Source organism: Marmota monax, unplaced genomic scaffold (genome assembly GCF_021218885.2).
Source record: "Marmota monax isolate L192 unplaced genomic scaffold, Marmota_monax_Labrador192_F-V1.1 WCK01_AAM20220418_F8-fsc00012, whole genome shotgun sequence".
NCBI classification, from domain to species: Eukaryota; Metazoa; Chordata; class Mammalia; order Rodentia; family Sciuridae; genus Marmota; species Marmota monax.
In genome coordinates this window covers 7,799,577-7,813,823 of record NW_026695227.1, presented here as the reverse complement: position 1 = coordinate 7,813,823, position 14,247 = coordinate 7,799,577, and the positions used below count along the sequence as shown (strand labels likewise).

General features: G+C 37.2%; 1 pseudogene; it reads right to left on the bottom strand.

Annotated features, from left to right (window-relative positions):
* Positions 1–4,674: 4,674 nt before the first annotated feature.
* LOC124087137 (stathmin-2-like) lies at positions 4,675–5,483 on the bottom strand (annotated as a pseudogene).
* Between the last annotated feature and the right edge of the window lie 8,764 nt (positions 5,484–14,247).

The following is a 14,247-nucleotide window of genomic DNA, read 5'->3' as shown; positions in this document are numbered from 1 at the left end:
TATTAACTTATTTGCTGGATGTTTAAGATCAAGTTTTTAAAATTAGTTAAATTAAAAGGGCCAAGAAAACCAATATTCGGCTCTTGCCCTCTGAGTCAGTCTGAATCAGGGAATAGGGGACTTCTCCAAAGGATTCTGCAACTCTAGGCCACATAACCTCCTGAGCAGGGAGATTAATGAGACCAGTGGAGGACAGAAAGCCAATTGGTACATTTGCTGTGAAGAGGAGGGTCATCAGAAAGGGGAGACATCCCTGATGCTTCCGAGGGAAGCCACATGGTCAAGCAAGGCCTGGACCCATCCTAAGGTAAATGGCACTAGCAGAACTGAGAAGCTGCTATGAAGTTCCCCGAGGACTCCCAGGGAAACTCGGCTGACTGTTGACAATAGATAAGAACAAAAGTCAGTTTGACTTGCTTCATCTTAAACACTTAGCAAAGATAGTTAAAGCCAAAGCACAGCTGTTCCTGGACATTTTAAATGATAATAATAGTTAAATGTAACTTCCAAAAATAAGTAAACTAGAGGCTACAAAAGAGATTCTCAGACAGGAATGCCTGATAACTATTAAAAGGAACTGCCAGAGTAGTTTTTAGTTCAAGGCCCACAGATATTCCTAACCTACACAGGTAGGCTTGGTGTTTGCTAGTATGGTTATCCAGCCCTAAGTAGCAAAATTAAAGGTTTCTCTATTAGACATAGGTCATACTAGTAAAAAGGACATCTGTAAACCTAAATGTTAGTTGTTGTGTTTACATCCCTGACATTCCTGGCAAGGTGATAAATATCCTTAAAGATTTACATGCTTAGATAGAAGCCATGTCCTCAGCAACTTTGTCGTGGAAACAATATCTTAGCTTCTGGTTCTTGGTACTTCCTGGTGGAAAACATTGTTAGTCTCTGTCTTGGCCATTATACTCATTGGCATATTCCTGTGCTGTGACATTTATTGCTGCATCAATATGGTTCCAGTAAATTAATGAATTCTTGTTTCTCTTATAGACCACCTATCACTCGAATGGCCCTCCAGCCTAATACTTCTCAATTGGACTTTTATCATGGACCACTCGATAGACCCAATATTTTTAAAGGGGAACTCCAAACTGCTTGCCCCACACCGTCCCTTTTCAGCCTGAAGAAGCCAGAAAGATTCTCTTCGCCCCCCCTTCCTTACAGCAGTAAGGAGTTCCCAAATTAGAGGGGGAAATGAAGCCAGATTTTAAGTTAGGTAGTCAGTGTAGTTAGATAAATCGGGGTCTAATACAGAGTGGAATCTAAAATGGAGGCCATGCTGAAAATGATTCCAGGGAACGCAAAACAACTCATGAAATGTGAAACCCTTCAATAATTGTGATGCATTACTTTTAAGATTAAAAGTAGTCAGAAAAAGGAGTGGGGAATGTAAGGGTAAAAGAAATTGAAGTTAAAGCGTAAAAGTTAAAGGGTAAAAGACCAGGTGTTGTAAAGTTTCTAAGCTGCAAGTTCTGAGTTAAAATGTAAAGGATTAGGTATTGTTAGGTTTCTATGCTACCTGCAAAACCTGAAATTTCTGTAGCTGTTAAAACAATGCTTGGAACTGCCCAGTAAATATTTCCCCTGACTATTTGGTTGTTTAATAAGGGCTCTGTGTGGTCGTACGTAGGCATTGCAGGGCCTAGACCAATCAGTTTAAATGTAACCCCCTCCTTAGGAATGACCTATCACTCCAGCCTGACCTGTTCCCGCCAATGAATGAACTAATCATGTTTAGGAGTTGTTGTTCAATTTTCCCGTGCCTCATGATGATTTGTTCTGATGTATACAAAGCCCTCCGCCCTCCCCAAAAAGTGTACTTAAGCAGTGCTCAGCCCCTGCTCGGTGCTCTGGGCTGCTTTCCCTTCTTGAGTGGGCACGGAGCCCCAGCATGCTGGTTCAATAAATCCCCCTTCTGCCAATTGAAAAAAAAAAAAAAAAAGAGAGAGTAGACAGTAGCAAATGCCTTGGCCCATTGGTAAAATGGCTGATAGCAGAAGAATTGAAGGATAGAGAGGAAAAGGCATGTGGATATACTTATGGGAAGGGGCATGATGTGTAAATATCCTTGCATTGACCACTAATGCCTTCCAGAGAACATCCAACATAGAAAAGACAATTCAACAACCAAAGCAAGACAGTCAACCAGCTAATAATCAGCCAGCGTATCACTGGTCAGGCCAGTGTTGGATTATAGGTGCAAAAATTAAGTAGCCACAGTGGAAAGAGACTATGAAAGTGTAAGATGCCTCCCATTCATTGGGGCAGACCTGATCACTACTACCACAAAACGTGGAACTGCCTACCAGTATTGAACACCATTCCTCAAAGAAACTCCAGGCAATTGAGAAACAATTGACTACATGGAATTCCTCCCACTTTGGAAGGAACACCTCATCTGAGAAGACAAATACTATGAGCATAGGTTTGACTTCTCTGCCTACAGGGCATCAGCCACTACCACCATATGAGGGTTTTCAGTATATTCAAACCTCTGCCCCAGAACTCCACATAATTCATTTTATAGCAAAATAAGTTAAGCAATGGGGTCCACCATCCCACCATAAACCAGACCACTCAAAAGCAGCCAGACCAACAGAGCCAACCAAACAGGCTGTTAAAGTCATAGCTTTTCAGAGACAATACTCTGAAAGGATAGGACCCCACCTGTGAGGACACACTGTATGGTTCAAATCAGTGACCATTATACTCTGTGTCTGAAAGGAAGAACGGGTGTGTCTGGGAGGGAAGGGGTTGAGATAGGGGCTGCTTCACTTTCAGTGACCTCTCATGGAACTGGTACTTCTTAGCCTTACAACTCTGGTTTTCCATAGGTTTACAGGTTCCAGACTTCCAAAGGAGACCCAACAATTTTCAGTCTACACTTGATACCCAAGCATTTGGGAGCCCTTATGCGAAGGAAGCAATATGCAAAGAGAGCAGTTACCATCCTCTCAAGTATAGTTGTCCCTGACCACCAGGAGGAAGGAAGTAGGACAGCAAGGAATATAATAAGTATCCAAGTGACCCAGTGGGGCATCGCTGAATATTCTTTGGCTAAAATTGATGAGGAATAAAGAGCTGGAGATATAGCTTAGTAGTTGAGTTCTTGCCTAGCATGTGTGAGGCCAAGGGTTCAATCCACAGTACCACCAAAAAGGTGGGGGAGAGTTCATTGATGAGAGCAGCACTAAGCCTAGAAGGGACATGCTGATTAGGAACTCAGATATCTCAGAATGAGAATCTAAGTACCCCAAAATTTAAGCCACTTAGCCCAGAGAAGGTGGAAGTGGAGGGTGAAAGGAAACTACAATGGAAAACAGGAAGGAGTTGATGAATGTCAATTGTCACTCAAGCCAAGCTTAGTAATAGGGACCCCAGTTCACCCAACTAACTTACCTCTGATAAGCTCCCCTTCCTCACGGAAAGTGGTCTGCACAGTCCTGGAGGATCTGCTTTCAGAATTTACACAAAGAAGTAGGGTCAGAGCAGCAGAAGGAGCAGGACAAAGCCCATGCTGAGACGGGATGCTGATCTCCTCTGGCCTGTAGACTTATCCTCCCCCTGCTGACGGAAGTGCTTCCACCTAACAGCCCTCAGCTGTGAGACCTTTCTAGCAACTGCCCACAGCTGAAGAGAGCTTCCTTGCGTAATGTCACACGCTCTTACCAAGGGCTGCCTGCAGCAGTGATAGATCAACATGGCCTTATAACAGCCTGGCCCCCTCCTCAATGTAGGAAACGTGCACCCTTAGCCATGGCATTCGTGGAGAGTGATTAACAGAGGAAGGAGTTGATGACTATCAATTATCAATCAATAGCTCTTTTTGCGAAATCCCACTGCCTTCTCTTCCCCACAGGTGTTACTCCTGAAAGCACTCCAAAAATCTTCCTGCTTGCAAATTTATGCCTCAGAGTTTGATATCTGGGAGGCCTGACCTACAAAGTTTATAATGATACCAAAATAGAAAGAAAAAATTCCAGACGACCTTGCATTTTAAGTTTCTTATCACTAGATTAAGGTTATTTGGGATCATATCTTAATTCTGCTAAATTATCTTTTAACATCCTGATTAACATATTATCAAACATCCCCAAAGAAAATTGGAGACCTTATCCTATGTTTTTCAAGTCTCCAAAAGGCTATTTTTAATCTCAATAAATGACCTCACTTCACAGAAATCAAGGCTGAGCATTATTTCTTTTAACCTCCTTCCTCCCTCTCCTAAATTTCTTTGTGTACTCACACATACTTTGTACCCTTCTTCCTTTCTCAGATAATAAAATGTCTCTTTCCATGCTAAGGTTAATTCTTATTACTTAGTTCTTTACCCTACGGTTTCCTGAATTCTCCAAAGTGGTATTTTATCAAAGTCTTTAATCTCTTCATCTGAAAGTTTCCTTCCTTTTAGTTTATTAATATCTAAAACATTATTCCATCAAAATCTTTAATCTCTCCATACAAAAGTTTCTTTCCTTTTAGTCTATAAATATCATTGCCTGTTTAAAGAATAAAAACAGAAACAAAATCTTGGGGTCTATTTTTTTTCCTTAACATGCATATTTTTCTCCTATTCTTCACCACTAAACAGTGGTGAAGTCTGTAATCACAATATGTCATTTTGAGTCCTCAATAAACTGCAGTCTGGAGTCTATGCCCACATCTACTAAATTGCCCCTCTGTAAAGGCACGGGTGACTTCCTGATAGTCAAGCCCAGTGGCTTTTCCTCAGTCCTCTCCCTTTTCAGCCACTGCATGATATTTTGCATCATTTGGCCTTGTATTATTTTTTTCCACATTTTTTATTCTGTTTTGTTTTTGATAATTAGTTCTTCTTAAACCATGTCATACATTTCTCATACTGATGTCACATAGCCCATTATAGTACAGGCAGGGGGATTTACTTTTGGTGGGCCACGCTTCTATACTTTCACACCTTCTATGATGTTAGCCACTCACTCCAGCCTGGAGTTCCTTGTTCCTGGCACCTCCAACACATGCTTCTCCTTTTTCTGAAGATACTTAATAATAGCATCTAGTTAGCCTCAAAGTTTTTCTTAATTTGTTCCATTTTCAAGGTCAATTCTTGTTCCACCATCTTGCTGAAGTTGTTGCTTTCCTCCAAAGCCTCCAAGGGACTTTTTTGCTCTTGTTCTTTCTTCTCTCCTAATTGCTTCAGCACCTGGGTCTCCTGAGACTTTGTTTCCTCTGCAGCCTCTACTTTTTTCTGGACCTCCTCCAGGACAGGGTTTTCTCCTTTGGAGAAACAAGAATTCTTTAGACTTCTGAGATAGAAGATGGTGGCATTAAGATCAGCTCAAATGCCTGGCTGGGGGCAGACTTGTTGATTTGCTTCAATTCCATATTATCTTCAGTGTAGATGTCAATCTTGCAAATTCCTGGTGGAAGCAAGTTCAAGCCAGGGACAATGTGGACAACCCCTTCATCTACTCCTTGTAGACTATTGCCATTCAGCCATTGTGGGGGACGTACAGATGCTGAGCAGTGGTGAAGGCAAAGCCTCCAGCTAGAGCAGCAGAGAGAGCAAGAGGAAACTGACCTGGTATTATTCTTAAAACTCTCCTTATTACATCTTCCAAGAAGCTGTTCTGCCCAGATTCCTATAAAACTCCTTAACCATATTATCTTAGTTTCTACCCACCACTATACCCACTCCTAATATTCTGTTCTTAATTCCTTTCCAACTATAATCTTCCTCTGCTTTAGTAAATCCATTTTTTCCCATCTTGAACTATAAAAATGATGATTCTCAAATGAGATTCCCAATTGGATAGTTTCTCTTTAGCTCTAAAACACATTTTTACCATGTAGTAATATGTTAATTACTAACAGCAAAATAACTGTTTTATTGTGAATCTTTCTATCCCCAGGTACTAAGTATTCATGCTAAATGTGTGTTAAACATACTCAACATCTTTTCATGGTAATTTTATTAAGCTAATAACATAGATTTTTATCCTTTGATGTAGAGTACTATAATGACAGATTCACTGATAACTGGTTGTTTTTCTGTTCTTGAAATAAATTCTACTTAAAATGTTGTAATTTTTTACACTAGTAGATAGAATTTGTTCAAGATTTCTAAATCAACATGCACAAATGAAACTGACTCACACATTTTATTGGAACTATCTTCATGGGTTTTGTGTTAGGGTTATTCTTTTCCTGTGCTCTGAAAAATTTTATAGAACATGAAAAGTAGCTGTTTCATAACAATGCCAAAGATGAGTCTAGAACTCTTTTTAATTTCCACATTTTTATTGGTGCATTATAGTTATGCATATTGATGGGATTTGTTGTTACATATTGGTACGTGCACACAATATAACAATATAATTTGGTCAGTATCACTCCCCAGCACTTTCCCCCTCCATCTCTGCCTCCCACCACTTGGTCCCTTTCCTCTACTGTTCTCCTTTAAATTTTCATGAGATACCCTCCCTCCCATCTTTCTTTTCCTTTTTCCTCTCCTGCTTCCGCATATGACAGAAAACATGTGACTCTTGACCTTCTGAGTTTGGCTTATTTTCTAACAGAATTACATATATTTCCATCTGTTTCCCCGAAAATGACATCATTTCATTTTTTTCTTTATGGTCGAATAAAACTCCATTGTGTATATATACACTACATTTTCTTTATATATTCATCTGTTGATGGACACCTGGGTTTGTTCCATAGTTTGGCTACTGTGAACTGTGCTGCTATAAACTTGAGTATTACTATAGGATGATGACTTTAATTCTTTAGGATAAATACTGATGGGTAGTATAGCTGGGTCATATGGTGGTTCCATGCCTAGTCCTTTGAGGTTTTTCTATACTGATTTCCATAGTGGCTTTACTAATTTACAATTCCATCAACACTGGAAAAGTCTAGAACTCATTTTTTAAGGTAGTCCTTTAAACATTACATTTCTCCCGTGGTTTCTCGGCTATTCAGAGGGTGTTTTGTGGGGCAGGGGTTCATCCAAATATTTTAGCTAGATAACATGCAAAAACATGTTTTTTTCGAATATATTAGTGAACTGGCAGGAAAAAAAAATAAAAGAAATTTAAAAGACCAGAACTTCCATGAAAGTGGATATCCAGTGAACTGATTCCTACTGGCCTGGAAACTTAGTTTTAATGAAATTCACCTACAACAAAAAGATGACAAAGCCTGAATTTTTTACAAAGTGGGGAATCAGATCAGAAAATCCTGAATAAGGACATGAAAAAGTAAATGAGAGGGAAAGCCTTACAAAGAGATACAATAAATAATGTGTGGGTATAGCCTTGACTCTGGGAGAAGAGTGATAGAAGTTCTCACCTGAGATTTCATAGTTTCAGGCCCTCCCTTGGATGGAATCAGAATCAGAATTTCCATTACTTGTGCCATTGGGAAAACTCCAAACTAAAATTAAACTTAAAGTAAACTTAGGTTAGTAGTGCCCTCTAGGTCCCTGGCAAAAGCAAACACAATATCACTGGAGAAACACATCTAAACTCATTTCTCAAATTTCCAAAAATAAAATTTCAAGGTTGCACACTCAACAATGAATAACACAGAAGAAAGGAGAAATAAGCAACGATGACCAGAAATCAGCAAAATCAAGAGAATATAGGATTAAATATGCAACAACTGCATATATTAGAATGATCAGATACAGAATAAAAACAGATACATATAATAAGAAATAAAATAATGCATTGAAAACAAAAATGATGAAACAATTGACCACCAAAATTGACCAGGTGGATTTAAAGACAGAATTATTAAAAATTAAATCAGCAACTTAATGTCAGGTTAAACTGTACAGTAAAAAAGCTGAAAAGAGAATCAGAAAACTAGAAAATTTTTGGAAAAAAAATATTCAGATGAATTTCTCAGATGGAAAATATGAAAAGAAAAATAATTAAGAAACAGGGATAATAGAGAAGAAGAAAATACACAGAGTATATCACAAAGTAACCATGAGATGAAAAACTAAAGACAATTTAAGAAGTAGGAAATATAGGGCTGGGGTAGCTCAGTGGTAGAGTGTGTGTCTACTCTGCATGAGGCCCTGGGTCCAATCTAAAGTTTCAAGACAAACTAGAGAGAAAATAAAAAGCAATATTTTATTACTTAAAAGCATGATTATAACACACCAAAAACAAAGAGAAGAGCTTACAACCCACCAGGGAGAAAAAAAACAAAATAGATTATCTACAACAGAACGACATACTAATTATTAATCTCTCAGGAGTAACAATAAAAGCAAAAATACCTAAAAGAACAATTTTCAGTAAGAATTATATTCTCAATACTATCCTTCAAGAATGAAGTTGAAGTCATGAGCAGTGGTACATGTAATTCCAGCAATCCAATAGACTGAGACAGGAGGATCACAAGCTTGAGGTCAGCCTCAGCAACTTAACAAGATTCTCAACAACTTAGTAGTAAGACCTGCCTCAAAATAAAAAATAAAAAGAACTGGGGAGTTAGCTCTGTGGTAAAGCACCCATGGGTTTAGTCCCAGTACCAAAAAAAATAAATAAATAAAGTTGAAATTAAAATGTATCATCAACATACATCACTAGAGAATGTCTAAAACATGTAATTTATGAAAATAACTCCTTAGAGAAGACCTGAGATGTAAAATATTCCAGTGTTCTAGTCAGCTTTTTCATTGCTATGAGTGAAAGACCCAACCAGAACAACTGTAAAGGAAGAAAAGTTTGTTTGAGGGCTCACAGTTTCAGAGGTCTAAGTCTATGGACAGCTGACTCCATTCCCCAGGGCTCAAGGTGAGAAAGGATATCATGGCAAAAGAGTGTGGAAAGAAACAGTTTTCTTGGTGATCAGGAAGCAGAGAAAGTCCACTTGCCATATACAAATGTATACCCAGAGTCACGCCCCAATTCCCAACTCCTCCAGACACACCCTACCACTTCAGTTATCACTCAGTTAATCCCTATCAGGGGATTAATTCACTGATTAGGTTAAGATTCTTACAACCCAATCATTTCTCCTCTGAATTTTCTTGCACTATCTCACAAGTGAGCTTTTGGCAGACACCTCACATCCAAACCATAACATCCAGCAATCAAAGGTATGGTAAACATGAGATCACTCTGAAAAAGCATTGTATAAATCAACAGCAATAATATCTAATTACAGGATTAAAATATTAAGATAGAATTTAAATATCAAACAAAATGAAAATATCATTTTTAATAATAAGGAAGTTGATCAAAATTTAATTATTCCAAGTCTTCATATTGTCCAGGACAATGGTATTGTATTCTGTAGAAGGGAAAGAATGTGAGAAAATGATAGTAACTTCTTACTTTATTTCACACACAAAATCAATTTTATATGGATATGGCCTCACTGTGAAAGGAAAAAATGTAATTTAGATAGAAGAAAAGAAAGAGCTCTATCTTTATGATAACCATATAGGAGAATTTCTAGAACAAACAAAAATCCTAATCCATACACTCTTTTTTTTAAGAGAGAGAGAGAATTTTTTAATATTTAATTTTTTAATATTTATTTTATACATCTTTGTATGTGGTGCTGAGGATCGAACCCAGGCCACACGCATGCCAGGCAAGCGCGCTACCGCTTGAGCCATATCCCCAGCCCATCCATACATTCTTACCAACAAATATTTATTGAATTCCTCCTAACAAGCAATGTTCTATGTGCTTGTGATGTATCAGTGGACTGAACAGAAGGATTATACAAAAAGATTGTAATAAAGTATATAATATCCCTATCAGTAGAGAGGGAAATAATAATAAAGAAAAATAACTTAATCTAAAAGTAAACAAGAATGGAGGGGGAAAAAAAGAAATAAAGCAGACCAAATAAGAAGTTCAAAATTAAATGGAAGAAATAAATGTAAAGATATTAGTAACTACAATAAATGTAAATGGAAGTAATTTTTGCTAAAAAACAAAATCAGCCACTCTGGTTTATAAGATAAATGTTTCCATTTAAGGACAGGGTAACATTCAAACTATTTTAGCAATAATGTGAAAATAATTAATAACATTTTTATTATAATGACTAACTTATAGGGTTAAAATTTAATAGAGAAAATTAGAATAAATTAGAATATAATGTGAAATAGAGTTGATAGAAAGTCTGAGTGATTCTGTAATCATTAAAGCTGTTCAATCAATAGTTAAAACTCTTTCTCAGAAACAATGTGAATTTAAAAAGTGTCAATTGTTTAAAATAAATAAATAAATAAATTTTTAAAATTTTTTTAAAAACTCTTTCTCATAAAAACAATCAAGCATTTTCCCACCCTTGCTGTATAAATTATATCTCAGTATAACTAAATAAGAGAGATTCAGGAGAAGATAACACTTTCCACATTCTAATATGCTATGTAGTTTGTAGTGAATTATCTTTATTTTTATCAATTCTAAGAATATAAAATCCCATACACAAAGGGATTTTTGTCTTCTGTCCTTTAAAATGTTAAATGTTTGTAAAGATATCAAATTTGTGAGACATGCTTATGGTATTAGCTGATAAAAAGAGACTTCTAAACTAGGCACAGGGTTGCATGCCCCCCTGTAATCCCAGCGGCTTTGGAGGCTGAGGCAGGAGGATCACAAGTTCAAAGCCAGCCTCAGCAAAAGTGAGGCATTAAGAATGAAGTACAAAACAGGACTGGGGATGTGGCTCAGTGATTCAATCCTGTGTCCCTGAGTTCAATCCCTGCTACCCCCCACCCCCCCGCAAAAAAAATAAAAACAGACTTCTAAATTGTATCTACCATATAGTTTAAACTAAGTTTTTTTAAAACTTCAATATGGAATAAATGTTGAAAGAAGCATTCTAAAATATTAGTGTTAATGGCCACAGTGTTTGGGTGGTAGAATTTTTCCTATTTCCTAAGCTTTATTTTGTATTTATGAGTTAGTTTTATAATGAAAAAGAACTTCAAATAAAAATGTTTTATATGTGTATATGAATGACCATGTATTTGCACATAAGTGACAATATTTTATGCACAAATATAATCAGAGAAGTACCAGAGAAATTTCTTAAACTTCAGACAAAGCCTTGACAACTGGGACCTTAGCTATAATTTCACATTTTTCATAACTACCAGAAAACTTGAACCATCCATTTAGGAATATTAATTATGCCTAGAAAACACCCAGGTTCATTTTCACTACAATTGACAAAACCAGATAATAGAGTTGAGGGAAAATCTGTCCAGGGAATTTTATATTATAGACAATCTAAAAATCACATTCATTGTGCATTTTCTAGTCACTATGTTAATTACCTTAAATACATTATCTCCTTAATCTACACAGGAACTCTGTGACATACCATCTTTTGCAACAGTGGTTAAGAGAATGAATTCATATCTTTTTGTTCACATGTAATAGAACTAAAAAAGCAGGTTTGCCCATGAGTTATGTGAGATTCTACTTTACAACTGAAAATGTTCTGAAGATTGGCTATCCCAACATTGAACAGTTGAGGAACTGCAATACTAAAGGAGAAAAGAGGCTCATTGATGATCACACAAGAAGTCAGTGGGAACAATACCAATTCCAAAATTACCATTTTTTTTCCTTTCCAATATACCACACTTTGTTTCCTGATCACTGAGCTCAATCAAAATGATCAAATAATTGCCTTCAAAAATTACCCCAATAATATATTATTATTATTTTTAGATGAAAAAAAATTTAACGCTAAATGTCTGTGCTCCATTTTTTGCTGTATTTTAACACATATTGAAGATCAAGGTTCTGTAGAACACAAAGGCATATATAAAGGGCTGGGCAAATGGAATGAATGAGGGAACAAACTTGCCACCTTCATGGGGGTTAATGACCTGATGGTTTTTTTCCCAAGCATATTTTTTTAATTCTCATATTCATTCACATAATTTCAACATTGTAGACTTTAAGGGCAACACCTTGAGGTTCAGTACAGATAGACCATCTGCTTTGGGGGAAGAACAATATAATAATCGCTTGAGCAAAGCAGCAAGTTTTCAATATATAGATTCTCTATTAAAATGTTCATGAAGCAATTCTCCCTTTTACTGCTGTGAAATGAAAACACTATATCTTCTATTAAAAATTCATTAAGGAATGCCATTCATAAAAAGATTCAATTACATATATGAAACTTACCCCACTGTGACCTGTATTAAGTTATTCTATAAGACCATATAATCCTATTTTTGTTCTGAGTTCATCTCTAGAACCAAAAGGATTGAATTTCATTACAAAAAACAGCTCTACTCTCCCAGTTAGAGTCCCAAAGGACCCTGACTTTGTGTGAACTGTCCAGGATATAGGGTGGAAAGACACCAATGAATCTCTCTCTCTCTCTCTCTCTCTCTCTCTCTCTCTCTCTCTCTCTCTCTCTCTCACACACACACACACACACACACACACACCACAGCCTTTCTATATTATTCTTTCCATATGAGATTGACCAGAGTTATTTTCCGCTTAACTAGTAGACTATCACAGCATTCATTCATTTTTGACAAGAAGCTTAGCAAGGGTCATGCCCTAATCCAAGGCTGATCTCCTAAAAATCATAACTAAAAACTCTCAGGCCTTACTTAAGCATTCCTATTGAAATTGTCCTCCCCCATCCCAACCAAAGACATAAATTCCCTGTCTGTCTCTTGCATCATAGATTGTTCCAGACTATTTAGTTAAACTTCTCTCTGTGAAGAAATCCCCATAGCCAGAACAATAGGCCATACTCTGCTTGAATAACCGCAAATGATGGGAAACCCGCTAGTGCTTCCTGAAGGCAATCTGGGCTTTGTGCGGTAGCTCTAGCAGGAATTTTTTCGTTGTGTTGGTCATGGAGTCTGGTAATGCTTGCCTAAATGTGCCATGGGTTATTAGCCATGTCTACCTCCGCAAGACAGAAGGTCATTAACCCCCATGAAGGTGGCAAGTTTGTTCCCTCATTCATTCCATTTGCCCAGCCCTTTATATATGCCTTTGTGTTCTACAGAACCTTGATCTTCAATATGTGTTAAAATACAGCAAAAAAATGGAGCACAGACATTTAGGGTTAAATTTTTTTTCATCTAAAAATATTTTTTTCTTCGTCAGTCATTTTAAACACTGATCCATAGACTAGCTTCATCAGAACTGCCAGGAAATTTTTTTTTTTTAATCTTGGGTCAGTCCTCTAAAGATCATGATTCATAAAAGCTGGAATAAGACTTGGGAAATCAAACTTTTAAAAAGGAAAATAAAACACCCCCTTCTAGAGATCCTGATACATATCCCAAGTTTAAGAACGAGTGGTCTAAGTAACTCCTAAATTTATAGAGTCTCTCTGCTTTTAATTAATGTATTTTCATTATGCAGAATAATGGGTTTAACTATGTAGAGTTTCTTTTAGTATTCTATACCTCAGATCATTACTGTGCTTTTTAATATTTAAACAAACATACAACATACACAAATTGTGAGTTTACCCACAACTACGAGAACGAACCTCCTTAGTTTCCTGTTGCTACAGGTCAGATTCCATGGGACACAAGCTTTGGGTCAGAGATCGGCATTTAGAAAGCTAAGTGGTGAGTGGTTGATAACTATAGGGTAAAGCAATGAAGCAGGATTGGAAAGAGAGCTGAGATGCCAACTCCAGATCAACCTCCGTACCTCTGAGGCTGGAATCACTGAGGGTTGTTTGGAGCTGGACTAGGAATTGGGTATTTATACCAGACTATACAATATACCAGTCACTGGAAGCAGGCTACTACTGTGGATCGGGGACATGACCTTGGCAGGATGACTTTCCTCATCAAAGGGGAGCCAAATGGGGAATAAGTTCCTCAGTCCTGAACAGGGATCTGGGTGCCATTTACAACAAGCTCTTCACCTACCTTCACAGAGAAAAGTGAGGCAAGGATTAAACCTGAGCATTTCTTAGTAGAGAACTAGCAGTTTTTAACTTGCCAATAAGAGCACTTTACTATCTCTTACTTCCTCCCGTTTCAACCACTGGATGTTTGTGGAATGATTCACCACTCAAAGAAGCATGGATTTTTATGTGGAATTATTTCTATCCCTTAAATGGCATTTCTTAGGGCCTCTTCATGTACAGCTTTGATTAATCAGAATAAATTGCCTCAAAACAATGGGTCATTTATTAGGCTTATTTGTTTGTTTATTTGTTTAGAATAATTGTTATTAATACAAGTATTCCCCCTTAATAATGTCTTTT